Source organism: Monodelphis domestica, chromosome 1 (assembly GCF_027887165.1).
Source record: "Monodelphis domestica isolate mMonDom1 chromosome 1, mMonDom1.pri, whole genome shotgun sequence".
Classification (NCBI taxonomy): domain Eukaryota; kingdom Metazoa; phylum Chordata; class Mammalia; order Didelphimorphia; family Didelphidae; genus Monodelphis; species Monodelphis domestica.
This window is the reverse complement of record NC_077227.1, coordinates 209,459,218-209,477,471: the sequence shown is the minus strand read 5'-3', so window position 1 is coordinate 209,477,471 and position 18,254 is coordinate 209,459,218.

The following is an 18,254-nucleotide window of genomic DNA, read 5'->3' as shown; positions in this document are numbered from 1 at the left end:
GTGCTATACCATTTGGTGCATACATGTTGATTAGTGATATTTCCTCATTGTCTATACTACCTTTATCAGGATGTATTTACCTTCCCTATCCCTTTTAATTCAGTCTATTTTTGCTTTGGCTTAGTCAGATATCATGATTGCTACTCCTGCCTTTTTTCTGTCAGTTGAGGCCCAATAGGTCTTACTCCAACCTTTGATTCATGGCATGTTCTTAGATAAGCCATTGATCTTGGATTAGAAAAATCCAGGTCATCAAAAACTTGTGACCAAAAACTTATCGTGAGTGAAGGATCTTTTCTAGTTTGCTCAATAAAATTTTTATGTTCCTGGGGTGTAAAAAGTTCAGATAAAAGAATTTGTACATCCTCAGAATCTGGTTCATATAGGCAAAATGCTCTTTTCAGTTCTTTAATTGTGAGATGTGGCTCTAATAAAAATTTAGGCATGCATTTACATCAAGATTCTGAGTCATGGGTGGTGAATAACTTATGAACCTTTGCATGTAAAATGCTAGAGTTATCAGGGACCTTAGCTACATCACGCAAAGGCATAATCTTTTGAGCCTTTGATGCATTTGCAAAATTGTTAGCAGATGCATTAATTGGTGCCTGTATGTTATTGGCAAGGACATTTCCCCCTATTGTACCTAATGGTATCCTAGTATTAGTATTCATAACTACATCGTCCTTATTAGTCTGTCTCGTCATGTCCCCAGTCTCCTTGTTGGTTCCCTTACCCATGCTTTGTTTTCTCTGCATATAATCCTGGCACATTTCAGTTATAATAGGGATCTGACCAAGCAATGTCCATAATCCATCATATATGACTAGAGTATGTACAGTTTTCTTTGGGAAGATCAGGTTGGCAGCAGCTTTGATATCCTTTAAGATGTTAGTCACTACCAAAAACACAACATAGACTTGGAGTATGATTTGCCAGAGGTAATTTATATCTAGATAATTCACTGGCAAGTGAGTCCATGCCATAGTCATATTGGTTAATGTCTCCAGAACATTGTCTATCATCCCTACCACTGTGTTATAAATGATACAGTAGCCCCAATAAATGGCAATTATTCCTAGCACAGTTAACCAAAGTATTAGTTGTAACATGTTTCCCATTAGATCTTTTCTAGGCTCTAACTCCCAGGAGTTGACAGTTAGAAATGGTTGTAGTCCCCACAAGCTTTACTTCTAGCTAGCTAGTACAGTTTCCCTTTTACAATAGACTCTCTCTCTCAGTTTTGTAACTGACCAAAGTGGCAGTTGGTAACTGACTAGTTCTCCCCCGCCCCCTCAACCCCAGGAATCAAGATGTTTTTGATCCTGTGTGGAAACTGCTAGCCAGAGTCAGTGGCAAAGGCTGCTAGCCTCAGGAGATGTAATTGACAACTGACAGTTGATGGCAGTTGGTGACAGTCACTAAAGCTTTTTTTTTTTATAAATGGGGTCCTTTTAAATCTGGGGTGCCGATTGTTTTCAAAAAATAAAAAGAAAGATAAGGAAGGGATGTACCCCAGAGGGAGACTTTTACCCTGAGGTATAGAGAGAGGGAAGAGAGAAGAGCCCCCTGCTCAAAAAGCGGGGTTCAGGGGAGACAGAAGATGTCATAGGTTGGCTCAGAGAGAGGAGAAGGGGTTTGAAGATTTTCCCCTTCTGTCTTCCCTCCTTAGCTAAAGCTGCTCTCCCCAATTCGCTCTTGTCCCTCTTGTCCCCCCTCCACTACTCGAGACCAAAAAGGTCTCCCCTTGATCCATTCACTCACTCAGCTTGGGGAAAAGATAAATTTTAATGTTAACTCAATCAGGTAATACAAAGGAATAATAGTCAGGGAAGAATAGGAACATGAAAGTGGGAAAAGGGGGTCCCAGTCTCTATCTAAACCCTTTTCCTCCCTCCTCAAGTTTGGGGGGAAACTCGGGCCTTGGCAGTCTGAGCCCCCTGAGAGAAAGTCAGGTTAACTCACCACTGGGCAACAGGAGCTGAGGTAAAGTCTGCTCAGGTTTCTCTTCAGACAGCCCCTTCAATTAGGAAATGTTGGGGGGAAAGATTTCCAGTCACCAGCAGTAAAAATGGGTAACCCTCAAGAGAAAGTCTTTATCCACCTTCTCTCTTCCACGTCTCAAGACGGAGAGACCCTCACTGTTCTCCCAGCCAGTCTTCTCTCCTCAGGATTCCCCTCCTCCATTGAGGTGATCAATTTCACATACTCTTCAGTCTGGCACTTTTTCTCTAGTGCCACCCTCTATCACAATGGAGGTCTGTGGACTCCAAGAGCCTCAACTTTAGAGACTAGAGACTTGCTCGAGAGTTAATAGTTGTCATAAATTTAGATCATGAATCAACCTAATAGGGACGTTTGTTCTTTATTCATCATGAAGTTCCTATGAACAAACCTAATAGAACATTTGTTATTTTTCCCATTTTTATTGTCATGTAAAACATACTTCCATATTCCATACTTCCATTTTAAGAGCAAAGTCATACATAACCAGAACCCCAAAATAAAAACAAAATACACTGATGTGAAAGACAACCCCAACAGTTCTTTCTCTGGAGGTAGATAGCATTCCCTATCATAAATCTTTCAGTATTATCCCAGATTAGTGCATTGCTGAAAGTAACCAAGTTTTCACAGATAATCATCCTCCAGTATTGCTGTTATTGTGTGATGTTCTCCCAGTTCTGCTTATTTCACTCTGCATCAGTTCCCACAGATCTTTCCAGCTTTTTCTGAAATCATCTTCCTTATCATTTTTTATAGTACCATAACATTCCATCACCAACATATATCACAATTTGTTCAGCCATTCCCCAGCTGATAGACATCCCCTCAATGTCCAATTCTTTGCCACCACAAAAGGAGCTATGAATATTTTTATACAGGTAGGGCCTTTCCTCTTTTTTATTATCTCTTTGGGATATAGATCCAATAGTGGCATTACCATATCAAGGCGTATAAACAGTTTTATAGCCCTTTGGGTATAGTTCCTAACTGCCCTCCAGAATGATTGGATCAGTTCACAACTTCACCAACAATGTCCCACATCCCCTCTAACATTTACCACTCTCCTTTACCACCATGTTGGCCAATATGATAAGTGTGAGGTGGTACCTCAGAGTTGTTTTAATTTGCATTTCTTTAATCAAGAGTGATTTAAAACATTTTTTATTTGATTATTGATGGTTTTGATTTGTCCATCTGAAAATTGCTTGTTCGTGTTCTTTGACCATTTGTCAATTGGGGAATGGTTTCTATTATAAATTTGACTTAGTTCTTTATCAGTTTGAGAAATTAGACCTTTATCAGAGACACTTGCTAAAATTTTTTCCCAGTTTATTGTTCCCCTTCTAGTCTTGGTTAACCCTTTTAATTTAATATAATCAAAATTATTCATTTTACATCTTATAATACTTTCTATCTCTTATTTGGTCATAAATTCTTCCCTTCTCCAAACACCTGCCAGGTAAACTATTCTGTGTTCCCCTAATTTAGTTATGGTATCATTCTTTATATGTTTGTTCTTTATTTATCATGAAGTCCCTAGAAACTAATAGTTGCCTACAAAGAAGGGTGAGCCCGTATTCTCTGGAGAAGTTTCTTAAAATCTACCCAAGGCTGTGAGAACCCCTATCTCTATGAAAACAGACCCAATAAATTGACAGTCAGTCCTAGGATAAGCCAGCCTTTCTTCTTGGTTCCCTCAACCAATTACAGCATTCAGAAAGAGAGATTTGGGAGCAGAAGTAATCTTGCTTTCCCACCAACCTCTGTTCTACAACCCCTGGGATTAAAAGACATTTTAGAAAATATACATCAGAAATTATACTTTCCCTGTATAAAAAGGGGAGGGAATCTAGGAAGCCACCTTTGTTGCTGTCCTCCTCTTCTTCATCCACAGACCTATGTGTTGATTTTTTTAACCCATATCTTCTATCTTAGCATTAACACAAATACAGAAGAGTAGCTAGAACTAGGCAATTGAGATCAAGGGATTTTGTTAAGGGTCATACAACTAGGTATCTAAGGCCAGACTTGAACCAGGCCTGACACTCTATCCACTATGCTACCCAGCTGACCTTATGAGCTGATTTTTTAACCTAAGCAATTACCCAGATAGCTAGTGGAGGCCAGCCTTTAGATCTAGACCTGAAAATTGGCAACATCAACTATTTTCATCCCTCCTGATATCTTAGTTGACTGTAAAGAATATCCTTTATTAAAACTGATTTTGTTCATGGGCTTTATTTTTCATGTCCTAGCATTGGTACCAATTTTCAACAAACCACTCATTTAAAAAGATATTTGCCACTAATGGGCAGAACTAAATGGGTAGGAAAGTTTAATAATTCTCCTTTTCACTTTGAGAAAAATCCTACAGAGAACATAGCATTAATTAATAACAGTCCCTTCTTGAAGTCCTATTTTCTTTAGATGTAAAATGAGGGCTTTGGAAGAGTTAGTCTCTAAGGTCTCTTTCATATGTAAAATTTCATATTCTAATGTTCCATATTGGGCAGAACTACAGAATTGGGTTGGACAAGCAAAGGGCTCATGATTCTATTAACGATGATCAATGACACCTGGAAATATTATCAATTAGGTTCCCCAAAATGAGGAGTTTCAAGAGCATGTTTATTTTTTCTTTCCATAGGGAGAGAGGAAGAGAAGGTTTGGGACTGGAGAATGTAAATGAATAAAGTGGTTAATAATTAACAAAAACCATCAAAGTTGAATGAAGAAAGTATGTGGATTTTTATTCAAAGGATTAAGGGACTGGATGGGAACTAATTATCAAATAGTGATAATTTTACCTATCCTTCAAGATAAGAATCCAATCTCCCTTCTTGAAGTTTTGAAGTATAGTTGAGAAAGCAATAATTATTTATTTGAAGTCCTTGGTTCTAATACTACTTTGCTTCTTATGACCTTTGGAACGTTCTAAATATTTCTTGGTCTAACATACTCTCTATAGATGAAAGGATTATACTAGATGATCTCTAAGGTCTCTTATGAAAGCACTCCATTGACAAAAATGTTAAGGTCAGAAATAGTCAATATTGGGGAAACCTATGGAAAGATAAAACAATAAAATACTGTGGAAGGGGCTGAGAATTGGTCCATTTTTCTGAGGGATGGGGCAGAAAGATGGAGCATACCTTCCAGTTAGGGAACAAATTTTGGCATAAGAATGTAATATAATATAATTTTGTGCTACAAGAAATGTCAAAAAAGGATAATTTCAGAGAAACTCGGGAAGACTTGCATAACTAATTCAGAATGAAGGAGAATAATTGACACAATAACAATATTACAGAAAGACAAACAACTTTGAAAGACTTGAGAATTCTAATGAAACATGATTCCAAAGGAGAGACGATGAAACACATTATCCACCTCCTAAGAGGTGATAGACTCAAGATTGTAAAAATGGAGATTTGAATCCTGGACTTCAATTCCCAGAAGTCCTCGGTAGTTCCCAGAATTCCCCAAAATCCCACCTGAGATACCCACCTAGGCAGAGAACAAAATGGGTATTTAAACTGACTGTACTGCCTACCTCTCTCCCTGCTTCCACTTCCAAGCACATGTGGCTCTCTACCTAGCAGGCAAGATGTAGAGTAAGTGGTTGTGCCTAGGCATGTGCTTTCTTATTTTGTATTTCTGTATTTCTTAATTCTAATAATCTTTAATAAACCTCATAAAAATATAATATACTTTTAAAAGAGAAACTAATTTTAACTGTTACAAGAGGCAGAATGAAACACACATTTTTGGACATTGCCAATGTATTTTGCTTGAATATATGTATTCATTAAAATGGTTATGGTTTTCTTTTTTATCTAGTTGAAGGTGGAAATGGGAGAGAGAAAATGAGTACTAATTTTTAAAAGAAAAAAAATTTTAAAGAAAGCAATTTGGAATTATACCAGAAAAGTCAGTAAACTATTCATATTTGTTCTAACAGGCCAACTGTTCTGGATATATACCTCAAAGAGGTCAAAGACTTTAAAATAGAAAAGTCACATATTTATCAAAATAGTTATGGTAGCATTTTTTGTGATAACAAAATAAAGTGATTGAACATTAGGGAAATTCCTGAAAACAGCTGAAAATGTTATGATATATGAATGTAATAAGATAATATTTTACACTAAGGAATGAGAAATTCTTTAGAGTATTCAAAAAACACAATAAAAAACATGGAAAGGCTTATCTGAATAAAGAATTCAGAACTAGGAAATAATATCACAATAATTATGATAATGTAAATGAAAACATCACTAAAAGATAACAGCTCAACTACAATGACCAGTCTTGTTTCCAGAGGATAGACTATAAAACATTTCCATGGGGGAAATACAGCTACAAATTACTTAAATTACTGCCTATGGTTATTGCTATGTTGGTGATTTTTGCTTAACTAGTATTGTTTGTTAGAAGTGAGCATTATCCTACTTTTTGATTGGGGGTTTTTCTGGGTGTTGGTTTTTTTTGTTTGTTTGTTTGTTTGTTTGTTTTATGCCACAGTGTTGGAGTGTGCCCAGATCACCTTAGATGAAGAGACTAGCTTCTGGGAGAAACTTATCTGGGAACACCTTTCCCTTCCCCCCCCCCCCCTTTAGACTGGCTGTCTAGCCAGAACAAGCTGTGTCTTTAAACTATCATATTGGGGAAGTGTCATTTTCTTTCCTGCACTTTATTTTCTACAGGCTCTTTTTCCTTATGTGCTTTTTCTTGCTAGGTGTCCAGAAAGAGTGAGGTTCATTCATAGTACAAATGCCATGAACTGAACTGATAAGGGTAGAGGACTACCTTCCCCCTGCTCCCTCTTCTACCCTGTGTCCCCAAGAAATGACCTTGGTTTTGTTCATCCTGTTAAGTTTAATTTTTCCTTCTTGGTTTCAGGTACAAGAAGAAGAATCCCCACTGGACCCTGAATCATTAACTCATGGTGACTTCAGAGAATACAGTTTGGCAGAGCTAGGCTAGGTATCTAACCTGTGAAAGTGAAAAAGAAACAGAAAGAAATCCATCTTGGGAACCAGTTGAATCTCTGAAAATTCTATTCAACTGAAAAGCCTTTGTGGGATTCAGGAGGCAGCCATCTTTAGTACGGCAGCTTAGTTGGGGCATCGAACCTCTCTCTACCCAGCAACAGCACTGACCAATTGGAAAGCTACTCACTCCAATGGGTGGGGCTGCTCTTAAAGCAACATACTTAAAAGCACTTTTGAGGGTTTTTTTCCCTAACACAAGAACAAAACAGAAAGAAAAGTCATCATAGCTATGGGATATTTTGGATTAATTTGCCATTTTGCCTACATGATATACAATTTCATTTTTGTGATCATCCCTGATTACATTTATTTCTTCCTATGCTTATATGACACCTATAACTGGATGAAGTTAGAAACAGGAAGACTGATTTCCTTCATACTAGTAATCTATGGAACTTTAATTTCTTTAATGCAAATCTATGGAACTTTAATTTCATTAATGCAATTATATTCTTGCCTGAAGTTAGCAATTAATAAGATAACAAGAAACAAACTATAGAAAGCAGATAACAACACTTTGATTCTAGCATTAAAAGAAATAGCACAATTAAAAGAAATGTTTAAACAATTCAAGGAAGAAAAAGATAACAAAAGGCAGATAACACAATTACACCACAAAATACTGACCAGCCCAAAGACAAAGCAAAGGATACAGATAAACAAAATACAGAAGAAGCAGAAGCAACAGTTCCAATATTGCCAATCCAAGACTATGGCACAATACAACCAGATTCAGGAATAGTTCACTTAAACTACAGAAACCCTTCACAACTGATGACCTGGACAGTGTTAAAAGAAAAGGATGCCCAAATTTTATATCGATCCCTATAAAGCAATAAAAGAATTCAAACATGCCCTACATCTTTATGATTCTACATTTGCTGATGTGGAAATTCTTTTTAGGAGAGCTTTTTAATCCTGCAGAGAAGAAACAATTTATTCAAGAGACCAGAAATAATCCCAACTTGATGTCCTGGCCTCAAGAATTCATGGATCTAGAACTTTCTAACAATCAGAACCTAGCATATCTAAGAAAGGCAAGGGAATATTTGATAGAAAGCATGACAAATTTGCAAAAAAAAATCAGATTCCTGGGGAAAATATGAAAGAATGAAGCAAGAAGTCACAGAGCACCCTTCCCTTTTCCTTGACAGACTAATAGAAGCAGGAGAAACTATTTTAGGATTCCAGGAATTAAATGAACAATGCTTGCAACATATCCACAGGCAATTTGTAAAGGGAAGTACTTCAACCATTACGAATTATTTTAAATAATATTGTCCTAGATGGGGACTTACTTAGTTTAGAAGATCTAAGAGAAATGGCAACCTATTTTTATTCTGGATCCAGTGAACAGACTAGAGAAAAGGATATTAGTAGAGAATTTAAGCAACAACTTAAAGAAGCAAATTCCACCATAAAACAAAAAGAAATTGAAGAAGTAAGGAATCTAGACACTTTAAAAGCATACAAATCAAGAAACCAATATCAGCAAAACAATCAAATACCAGGAAATGCTTTTTTATGTGGTAAAATGGGGCATATAGTCAGATTTTGCAATCTGAAAGCCCAACTAGACCTAAAGAACAACAGTAAAACATCTTACAACAATAGCTACAGAAACACAAGATATAGTTCCACACATAATAGGCAAAATCAATGCTGTGACCATAATTGTAAAGGAGGGGCTCATGCACTGGATCTGAAAACAATGCAGGATTATATCACCCAAGGCGTAAAACCCAAGTACTCAAAAGTTCTTTCAGGGTCAAATAGGAATTCTAACTTATGAAGCCAGGCAACAGCTTTGACATAGTCTGGATTTTGCAGCCAGCCAACATAGCAGAGAAGCCCTCTGAATCCAGTGTGCTTGAGATTCCAGCCCAGGGGATACTTTGGTCTTGAAATTTGGATCTGTGCTACATAGGAACTGAGATAAACTGTGAACCTCATCCTCCAAACCTCCCTTCTCCAGATTATGAAATGGTGCTGAAGGTAGAGGAGGTAATTATGCTTCATGTGTTGGGGAGTCTTTTAGTATATTTGTCATTATACCTTTGAAGTAAATATTCCTTTGTAAAAGCTGATCTAGCTGTTAAAGAGGACTGGAGTGCCAGGTAAACCTCTCCTTTAATTGAGAGAACACCATCAGAAAGGGTTAAAGCCAATGGCAAAGAGCATAAACCATTACCACCACCCCCCAAAAAAAACTCCATTAAAGGTACCAGAGAACCTGGGGTATGAGGGGAGGTTGAAATGTAAACATTGGGCCTTCAGGAAGTAGAGGGCAGAATACTCATTGTAACAAATTGAGGCTTGTCAGAGTTAAATTCGAACCCTTTGCATTTTTGAAGACTCCTAGAGAGATATTCTGCCCAGGAGTTTGTTTTGGACTTTAAAACACTTTAAGACATTTGAATCTTTAAAACTTTTAGATCCTAGAAAAACTGGCATTTTCTTTGAGGCTATAAATCTACAGTTGATTTTATCCCAGTGCATGTTTCTTTACAAGTCAGATCCATTGATTTAATTTTGCAAACTTTTCATTTGGTAATTGTTTAAATACTAGTACCTTCCATATTATTAAATCATGTATCAGTATTGATATTAAGTTTAATGTGACAAATCTGGAATCACTAGATTGCTACTGTCTATTAGAAATGTTCATATTGTTTTTTGTTTTTTTGCATTTACACGGATATAGAGTGAATGCCCTATGTGTACAAGGGAATGATCCAGAAGCAAAGAAAATTTGAAGTTTGAAGAGATGCCTCAGAGGAGGAACAGATGGAACCTCAAGACCTCAGGGGATGGGATGGAATCCCAGCCAGGCTCAAAAGAAGTTGGAGGAGAAAACACAAAGTTCTTCTGATCTGGGATTCTTTGGAGCTGGGAGAGAGAACTACTTGGCTGGAAATATCCAAAATCTCTCAATCCTTTGCTTGAACCGAAGATCTCAGTTCTCAACTGGAGACAATCTTTGGGATAAAGACTCTCTTTTCCCTTAAGGGAACCCAGAGCTTATTTCTGAAGAAGATTACTTAGGTCAAAACCCTCAAAAGCCATATAGGGAAGATATCTTAGGGATCTCCTCTTCACACTGTCCTTTTCCATTACCCTTTCAACAACTTATACCCAAATAAATTAAGATATCTTGATTTATAATAGAACTTGAGTCAGAGTCTATGTGTTAGGAAGGGAGCTACAAAAACCCCATCATTTCAAGAAGGAAGCTGAGGTAAAACAGACTTACCCTTTAGTATAGACTGACTGACTCCATTGGTAATAGCTCAACTTGGGGGGAGGGGAGGAAAGAAGGAAGTGTCACCCTATATTGATTTCCCCCAATTAGCTTAACTTTGACTTCCTCCTTTTCAAAGTCCCCCTCACTAATACAATTTTGGCATCCCAGGAAAAATCCAGAATCCATCCCAGGCAATTGAAAGGAGGGTTGTTAGTCAGAACCCCAAAACAAAGGTAGCCATTTTGAAGGGTCAAGGACAGAGGAGTTTTTGAGAGGAAAACAGAATGCTGCAAATAATTTTCAGGACATCTGTGCTCATGGCACTAGTTATATAATGGGTGTATTGTGTCATTTATAACACTGTAACATTGGTAATGATGGATAGGGTAGAATTTATTACAAATACAACTTTGTTTATTACCATGATACCATTCTCCAACTCAGTAGTTTGGCAGGTGGTGACCCAAATCTATGTGATCCTTATGGCTACCATACAAACCCTCTCATCTCAAAATATATTTTAAGGATGTTGTCACCAAGAAAGTCTGCACAAATATTAGTTTTTGATAGCAAACTGGACGACCTGGTAAAGAAAATGTGTAATTGCTGCAGGCAAAGTCTACCCTTGCCCACAATTCCAGGGTATCCTGACTTGTGGTGAACGATCAATCAACAAAAATAACAAATGGAAGACAGCTTAATCATTACAGCCATGGGATTGCTTTGCATCTGGTAGCTGCTCCACCATCCCCATGCCTGGTTTTTATTTTTATACCCGTTTTCTTGGCATGCAGATACACATAATCAAAGAGAGATAATTGGAGAAGTGATACATTAACTTTTAACAAATCACTTGATTAACATTCTATATTTTTGTATTGTGATTAAAGACAAAATAAATGTTGCACACAAGATAAATTATTTTGTCATAGGTGGCTTGATTTTCTCATTACCCCATGAGAAGTTTTGAGCTTACAAACAATCAAAGAAAATTACGTATTGCTTTTAATAAAATGGAATAATTAATCAGAAGTTCTTAGAAGACAATTCAACAGTCATATCATAGGGGCTGAGGGTTACTGGGAACACAATTCAAATTTAGACTGGTGGTTTCTAGGGAGTTCCTGAGTTACTGATTTGTGTAATCGAGTCATTGAGGCATACTGAAGCTTGATGTACTTGTACTTATTGTATGGGCCTCTATGATTGATTTGTGTGCTGGCTTCATGAGAATAGGCTTCGGTGAGTGGAAAAGTTTTGGACTTGGCCTGTAGCTGCAATTTTGCTAGGAATTATGTACCTAAATAAAAGTTAACCCATGATAGTCTTTTGGGGATTGGGTTTAAGGGTCTGATCTTTTGGTGATATTTTGGGGAATTAGGGTACAGGTGTTTTGCTCTTGCATTATTTCTTTTGAGATTAGGGGGAATAATAATCATGCCAATTCATAGGTAAAGGGCACTGATGAAAGAGGTCATGTAAAGGGGATTGGGTGGACAATCACATCTCGCCAAGGACCACTCTGTGGTCTCCCTAGCTACCATGTGTGACTCTGTCAAGGCATCATGGTCTGATGGCTCCCAGCATGTAATGAATACTTGGCAAACAAAGATAAGTACAGTGTTAGGGAGATGGCTGAAACAACTAAGGATAAGGTTGGGGATGAACTTAATTTAGGAAATGACAAAGACAAAACCAATGACACCACGGTTATGGAAAAGGTTTCTGACACTACTAAGGACAGTAGCAAAAAGGACAATACAACAACTGAGTTCGCAGGACTCATAAAATCCTGCCTCTTTATGATGTGGCATGAATCACTGATGGCTCTGGTGTTTTATACTCAAAGGTGCACAAATTTTTCAACACCCAAGACTTGGAGTCGCTGAAAAAATGATTTCCAAAATTTGTTTCTGAGCCTTACAAATGTTTAAAAGAGATGAAAAGGGCATTCAAAGTTTATGAGCCTGATTTTGATGATATTGATCTTATTATGGGAGAAGTATTTAGCCTCCATGAACAGAGACAGTTTGTGGAAAAGACCAGGCAGGATGAAAGCTTGACTGATTGGCCTAGGGCCCATGAACGTGAGGACTTCAATTTTGCCAGACCAACTAATTTCTCATATCTCAAGAGATGCAGGGAAGGCCTCCTACAAGCAATTAAATCATTTTTCTCTAAACCAAATGCTTGGAGCAAGTTTGACAGGATGGTCCAAGAAAAGAATAAACACCATCCTAGTTACATTGATAGACTAACTGAAAATATAGAATCAATAAATCTGCAGTTAAAAAATTTCTTTAGGAATTTCTTCCCTAAGTATGACTCTATCTCAGTCTCTGAAGTTAGGGACAGAGCCACATACCTCCATGAAAACCAGAAAGAGCAGGAAAGAGAGAAAGATGAGCTTAAACAGAAACTGCAAAGTACCTAAACCAAAATCAAAGGGATCAGAGAGAAATAAGGAAATGTTTTTTGTGCAACAAGATCAGGCACATAGTTAGAGATTGTTATATGAAAAAAGAAATATGAACAGGGTCACAGCAGAAACACAAAAAAATCAGGCAAATACCCAAAGCAAGACTTATTATAAGAATACTACCGGTTGTTGTTCGCATTGTTCACTAAAAGAATCACAAACACCAGATTTGAAATCTATGAAGGAGGCTATTCAAAAAGGTGAAAAACCATGTTACTCAGATGTTGTGGCAAAAGGGAGATATACAGCATTAAACCAGGATCCAGAGTTGTTAAAGCAAGAGATTATGTATGGGAGAAATGATTGGACTAATATTAAAAAGAAGAAACAAAAGGGATTGAAATTAAAATATGATAAGGGAGATGGTGTTACAAGGGTGGTATCTGCAAATGAATTCATAGGTTCTGTGAGAGTTTCCCCTGAAGGATTAAAACAAAACAGTAAAAAACAGAGAGAAGTTTTTGAGATGGAAACAGAGATCAGAAATATAATTGCAGAGATGAAACAAGATGTAGATAATTCACAAACAGGGAGCATAGTAACTGGACAAGAGAAAACCAGGCAACTAATTAAAACATATCTGGAGTGAAGATTTACTTTAAGAATTGATCAGAGAAGGAAAAATTATAAAAACTTGCAACAACAACACTGTAAGTTGACATCAGTAAAAAGACAACAAAATCACAATTCTCTAAACCAGTTCGACAATATAAAAGCAGAGAGAACTGTTACTAAGACACCTGTAACTGAAGACATTGAATAAAAAGTCAATACTCATACAGAACTGAACAAATTCCCACTTGGACTAATTGAAAGGACAAATGACTGTTTAGAGTCTACTCCTGTAGAAAAAAGGACTAGTTTGAACACTAAAACTGAGATATTTCATCCATTAATGTGTAACAAGGAAAGTTCAAATTTAAATGATTATACATCTGGGACAGGGGTTGACAGGATCATTCAAATTCAAAATCTTGAAAAATTAACCTCATTATGAGAATATACAACAGAAAAATTTGAAAATATGGATGGAATGCAGGAAATGGCAAATGCCAAGGTGGCTCAGTGTTCAAATAGCTCTCTAGTTATCAACACTCCTAGAGCAGGGGACAGTCTGACCCTCTGAGTAAGAAATAGCAAGCAGCTGTCCATGGTTTTGATTCACTTTCTCAGTCAGTGAAACACCTTACAGAACACAGAGTTAATGGAGAACAGTCAGGAAATGATTTAAACCAAGAAATTTTGATTAGTCCAACCATGCAGTCAAAAGCTGAGGTAGGGGCAGTGCAAATCAAAAACATGACAATCATTAACAACTGATACACCTGAACCATATGTATGGATTAAAGTGGGGAAGAAACAATACAAAGCTCTCGTTGATACTGGTGCTTCCAAGTCTGTTCTAAAGACATTCCCAGGAGATACTACCATAGGTGGTATGATTTCAGTGGCAGGAGCTACTGGGGAAATATAGCAGGTCCCACAGCTCAAAAGCACAATGGTTAAACTAGGTCCTCTCACCATTGACCATACATTCCTTAATATCCATATCAAATCTTAAAACCATAGGATACATTTATAACAGATTAGAAAAATACATTGCAAACACCCATTAATGAAGATTCACACCTTAAAAGACTGACATGCACACATGAAGATTTCATACTTACTTACATGCACATGAACACATGAAGAAAATCAATTTTACATGCATGTATCCTATAATATAATCTCACACACATGCATGATCCTGTATTTTAAAATCATTGGTGAACACAGGACTTCAATCAAGGTGAGACAACAGGCAAATATGAATGCTGTACAGAGGAAGCCACAGGACCTGTATATTTGCATTCAATCAACACCAAGGACACCAAAAGAACTTTTAAATCAAAGACTGATGATAATGGGTCACGTAAGATCATTTGTCATACATGTTAACTTCACATATATTTCGATGCATCTACATATACGTCAAAGTCATAATATGAAGAGGATTCATTGATGGAGTAAGTATATAACAATTCACAATTAGCACACACATTTATTTCACACTGATTTTTTTTGGGGGGGGGGTGCATCGTACATAAGATCAACCTATTTGAGCTTCTGCAGGACTCATGCAGGCAAGAAGTTACCAAGATTTTTGTCTTAATGACTTCTGGTCAGGACTCATGTTAAAATGTATCATAGTTGTACATATATAAAGTTGGTACAAATATACATTTGTATGATACTAATGGATTAATTTACTAATATAGTTTAAGGATACTAATAGACTAACAATTAACATTTGGGGAAAGCTTAGTTTAGGGAAGTTTGGAACTTGAGATAGATTAGGGACAGAATGATACTGTATCTTATGATATAAATTTAAAAGACATATAGTTACCTTAGGATTAATAGAGTTCATATGAGTTAATAGTTAGAAACTGGTTATAGTTCATTGTGATAGGAAAATGTAGTTTGTTACAGAAATATGTTACATTGTGAATCTGTTGCTTGTGTTGAAAATACTTCTGTATTTGAATTTGAATTTTCCCTACCTTTCCACTTTTCCTTTACCCTAATCTTAGCAGTAGAAGTTAGAGAGAGTAGGATAGTGAAAATAGATTAGGATTTGTTATTTTGGTGGGTGGTGGAATATTTAGAATAGTATGTTTCATAAAATGGATAGTTCTAATATACAAAGTCTGGCTGACTTTGTATAGACACAGAAATGGGGGATTGTGTACAAGGGAATGATCCAGAAGCAAAGAAAATTTGAAGTTTGAAGAGATGCCTCAGAGGAGGAACAGATGGAACCTCAAGACCTCAGGGGATGGGATGGAATCCCAGCCAGGCTCAAAAGAAGTTGGAGGAGAAAACACAAAGTTCTTCTGATCTGGGATTCTTTGGAGCTGGGAGAGAGAACTACTTGGCTGAAAATATCCAAAATCTCTCAATCCTTTGCTTGAACCGAAGATCTCAGTTCTCAACTGGAGACAATCTTTGGGATAAAGACTCTCTTTTCCCTTAAGGGAACCCAGAGCTTATTTCTGAAGAAGATTGCTTAGGTCAAAACCCTCAAAAGCCATATAGGGAAGATATTTTAGGGATCTCCTCTTCACACTGCCCTTTTCCATTACCCTTTCAACAACTTATATCCAAATAAATTAGATATCTTGATTTATAATAGAACTTGAGTCAGAGTCTATGTGTTAGGAGGGGAGCTTCAAAACCCCATCATTTCAAGAAGGAAGCTGAGGTAAAACAGACTTACCCTTTCGTATAGACTGACTGACTCCATTGGTAATAGCTCAACTTGGAGGGAGGGGAGGAAAGAAGGAAGTATCACCCTATATTGATTTCTCCCAATTAGCTTAACTTTGACTTCCTCCTTTTCAAAGTCCCCCTCACTAATATACCTACAACATTTTAGGGTAAAAATACCTGAAAAATTCATAAGCAGATCACATTCTTACTTTCTTCTCTAATTAAGCCTACTTTGTCTTATTCTCTGATTCAGTGAGTGATTCTAATTGGTTTACTCTTGTAGTAGCAAGGATCTATGGAAGGAATCTCATGTGCCCTCTGTAATAAACACCCAAAATAAATTTGCGGGAATCATCTATGGTATAAAGAGATACCTAGACAATTTTGCTGTACCCTCAATAGAAAGGGACACAGACCTCAGGTAGATGGCCATATACTCTGAGGGAATCATGGAAGAGTTTCTGTCTAGAACTGTTTTCTCACCTGAAATAGAAGTGACACCTAGTTGACCCCAGGCCCCAAATCCCCTGTGGGAAAAGCTCTGTGTTGTTTGGAAAACTCAGTAGGGACTAGACTAGTAGGTTTCTGCCCAAGTTGAGAAGCTAGTTTTCTTTGTCTTTGTACTTTATTTGCTTGTGGTTTGAGGAAAGGCTAAGTACTCAGCAAGCAAGCAGAATTATCTGGTAAGTTTGGTAAAATGTCTCTTGTTTTGTTGAATCTGCAAAACTTTGTGAGTACTGTATAATTTGATTTTCATCCTTATACGTGGGACTGTCTGTAGTCATTCAATAGTAGCTGTTTTCAGACTTTACTATATGACACGGAGGGAAGCAAGCTAAAGGACACTGCTTATGCCTCCCCAGGGAACAGTTCAGAACTAAAGTCAAGGATCCTGTTTAAAATGGGTCCCTGACTATTGGCCAGATATATCAGATTTCCAATAGCATATAAGGGGATGTTGGAGCATGCGTGTGTCCCCTAAAGTGGAGTTGCCAACTTCTGGGAGGAAACATTCCTTCCTTCCTCTACCACTTGTGTGGAAGTATTCTTCCATTTGTTTCATAGCCCAAACAAGCTAAGTCTTTAAAACTGCCAGACCATTCTTTTCTGTGTGCTCATTTCTTTCTAGGTGTCCAGGAAGGGTGAAGGTTCACCCACAATGCAGGTGTTATGAGCCAAACTGGTGAGGAGGGAAGGGCTTCTGTCCCTGTGCTCTTCCTTATATCCTGTGACCCAGAGAAACTGACTTGGGGTGTTTGCCTTGTCCTGTTTTATTTGTTCTGCGTTTCAAGTGCAGAAGGTAGAGTCTCCACAGGATCATTGACTAAATCATTGACTCTTGGTGTCCTCAGAGATAGAAATCCAGTTTGGATTTTGCAGCCAGCCAACCTGGAAGGGAAGCCCTGAGAACCCAAAGTGCCTGAGACCAAAGCCCAGGGGGGACTTTGGACTTGGAACTTAGGTCTGTTCTATACAAGAACAGAGATAAACTGTGAACCTCATCCTCCAAACCTCCCTTCTCCAGAGTCTACTTCATACTGAAGGTGCTGAAGGTAGAAGAGGTGAATTATGCCTCGGAAATAAAAGCTAATCTGACTGTTAAATTACAACTGGGGTGCCAGGCAACCCCCTCCTTCAACTGGGAGAACAGTCAGTAGGGGCTAAAGCCTATGGAAGAGAGCTTACACCCCCCACAAAAAAAACCACAACTCCTTTAAAGGTACCAGAGAACCTTTGGCTGGGAAAGGCAGTGAAAAATGTAACCTACTTGGCTTTCCTTCAGGAAGCAGAGGCCATGGCAATTAATGTTACCTTTCATTTGTTTTTTGTTTTATTTTAGTGGGGAAACATATATATATATATATATATATATATATATATATATATATATATATATATATATATACATATGTGTGTGTGTGTGTGAATGGCGGTAATATTATTAAAAGGCAACAATAAAATCTTTTTTACAAGTATTTTTAGCACATAGTGCTCTTTCTCTGCAACTATTACACCTATTATAAACATTGTATTCTCTTATTTGATCACATGCAATCTGATCCATCTGATTAGTATCCTGTTTAGTCTAAGGATGTGAGCTCTTCAAGGTCAAGGATTGTCATTTTTCTGTATGTTCTATTGTTAAACACAGAGGGTGTTCTCAATAAATACTCTTTAAATGCCAGGGACACTGGCCTCCATGCTGGTCCTATGA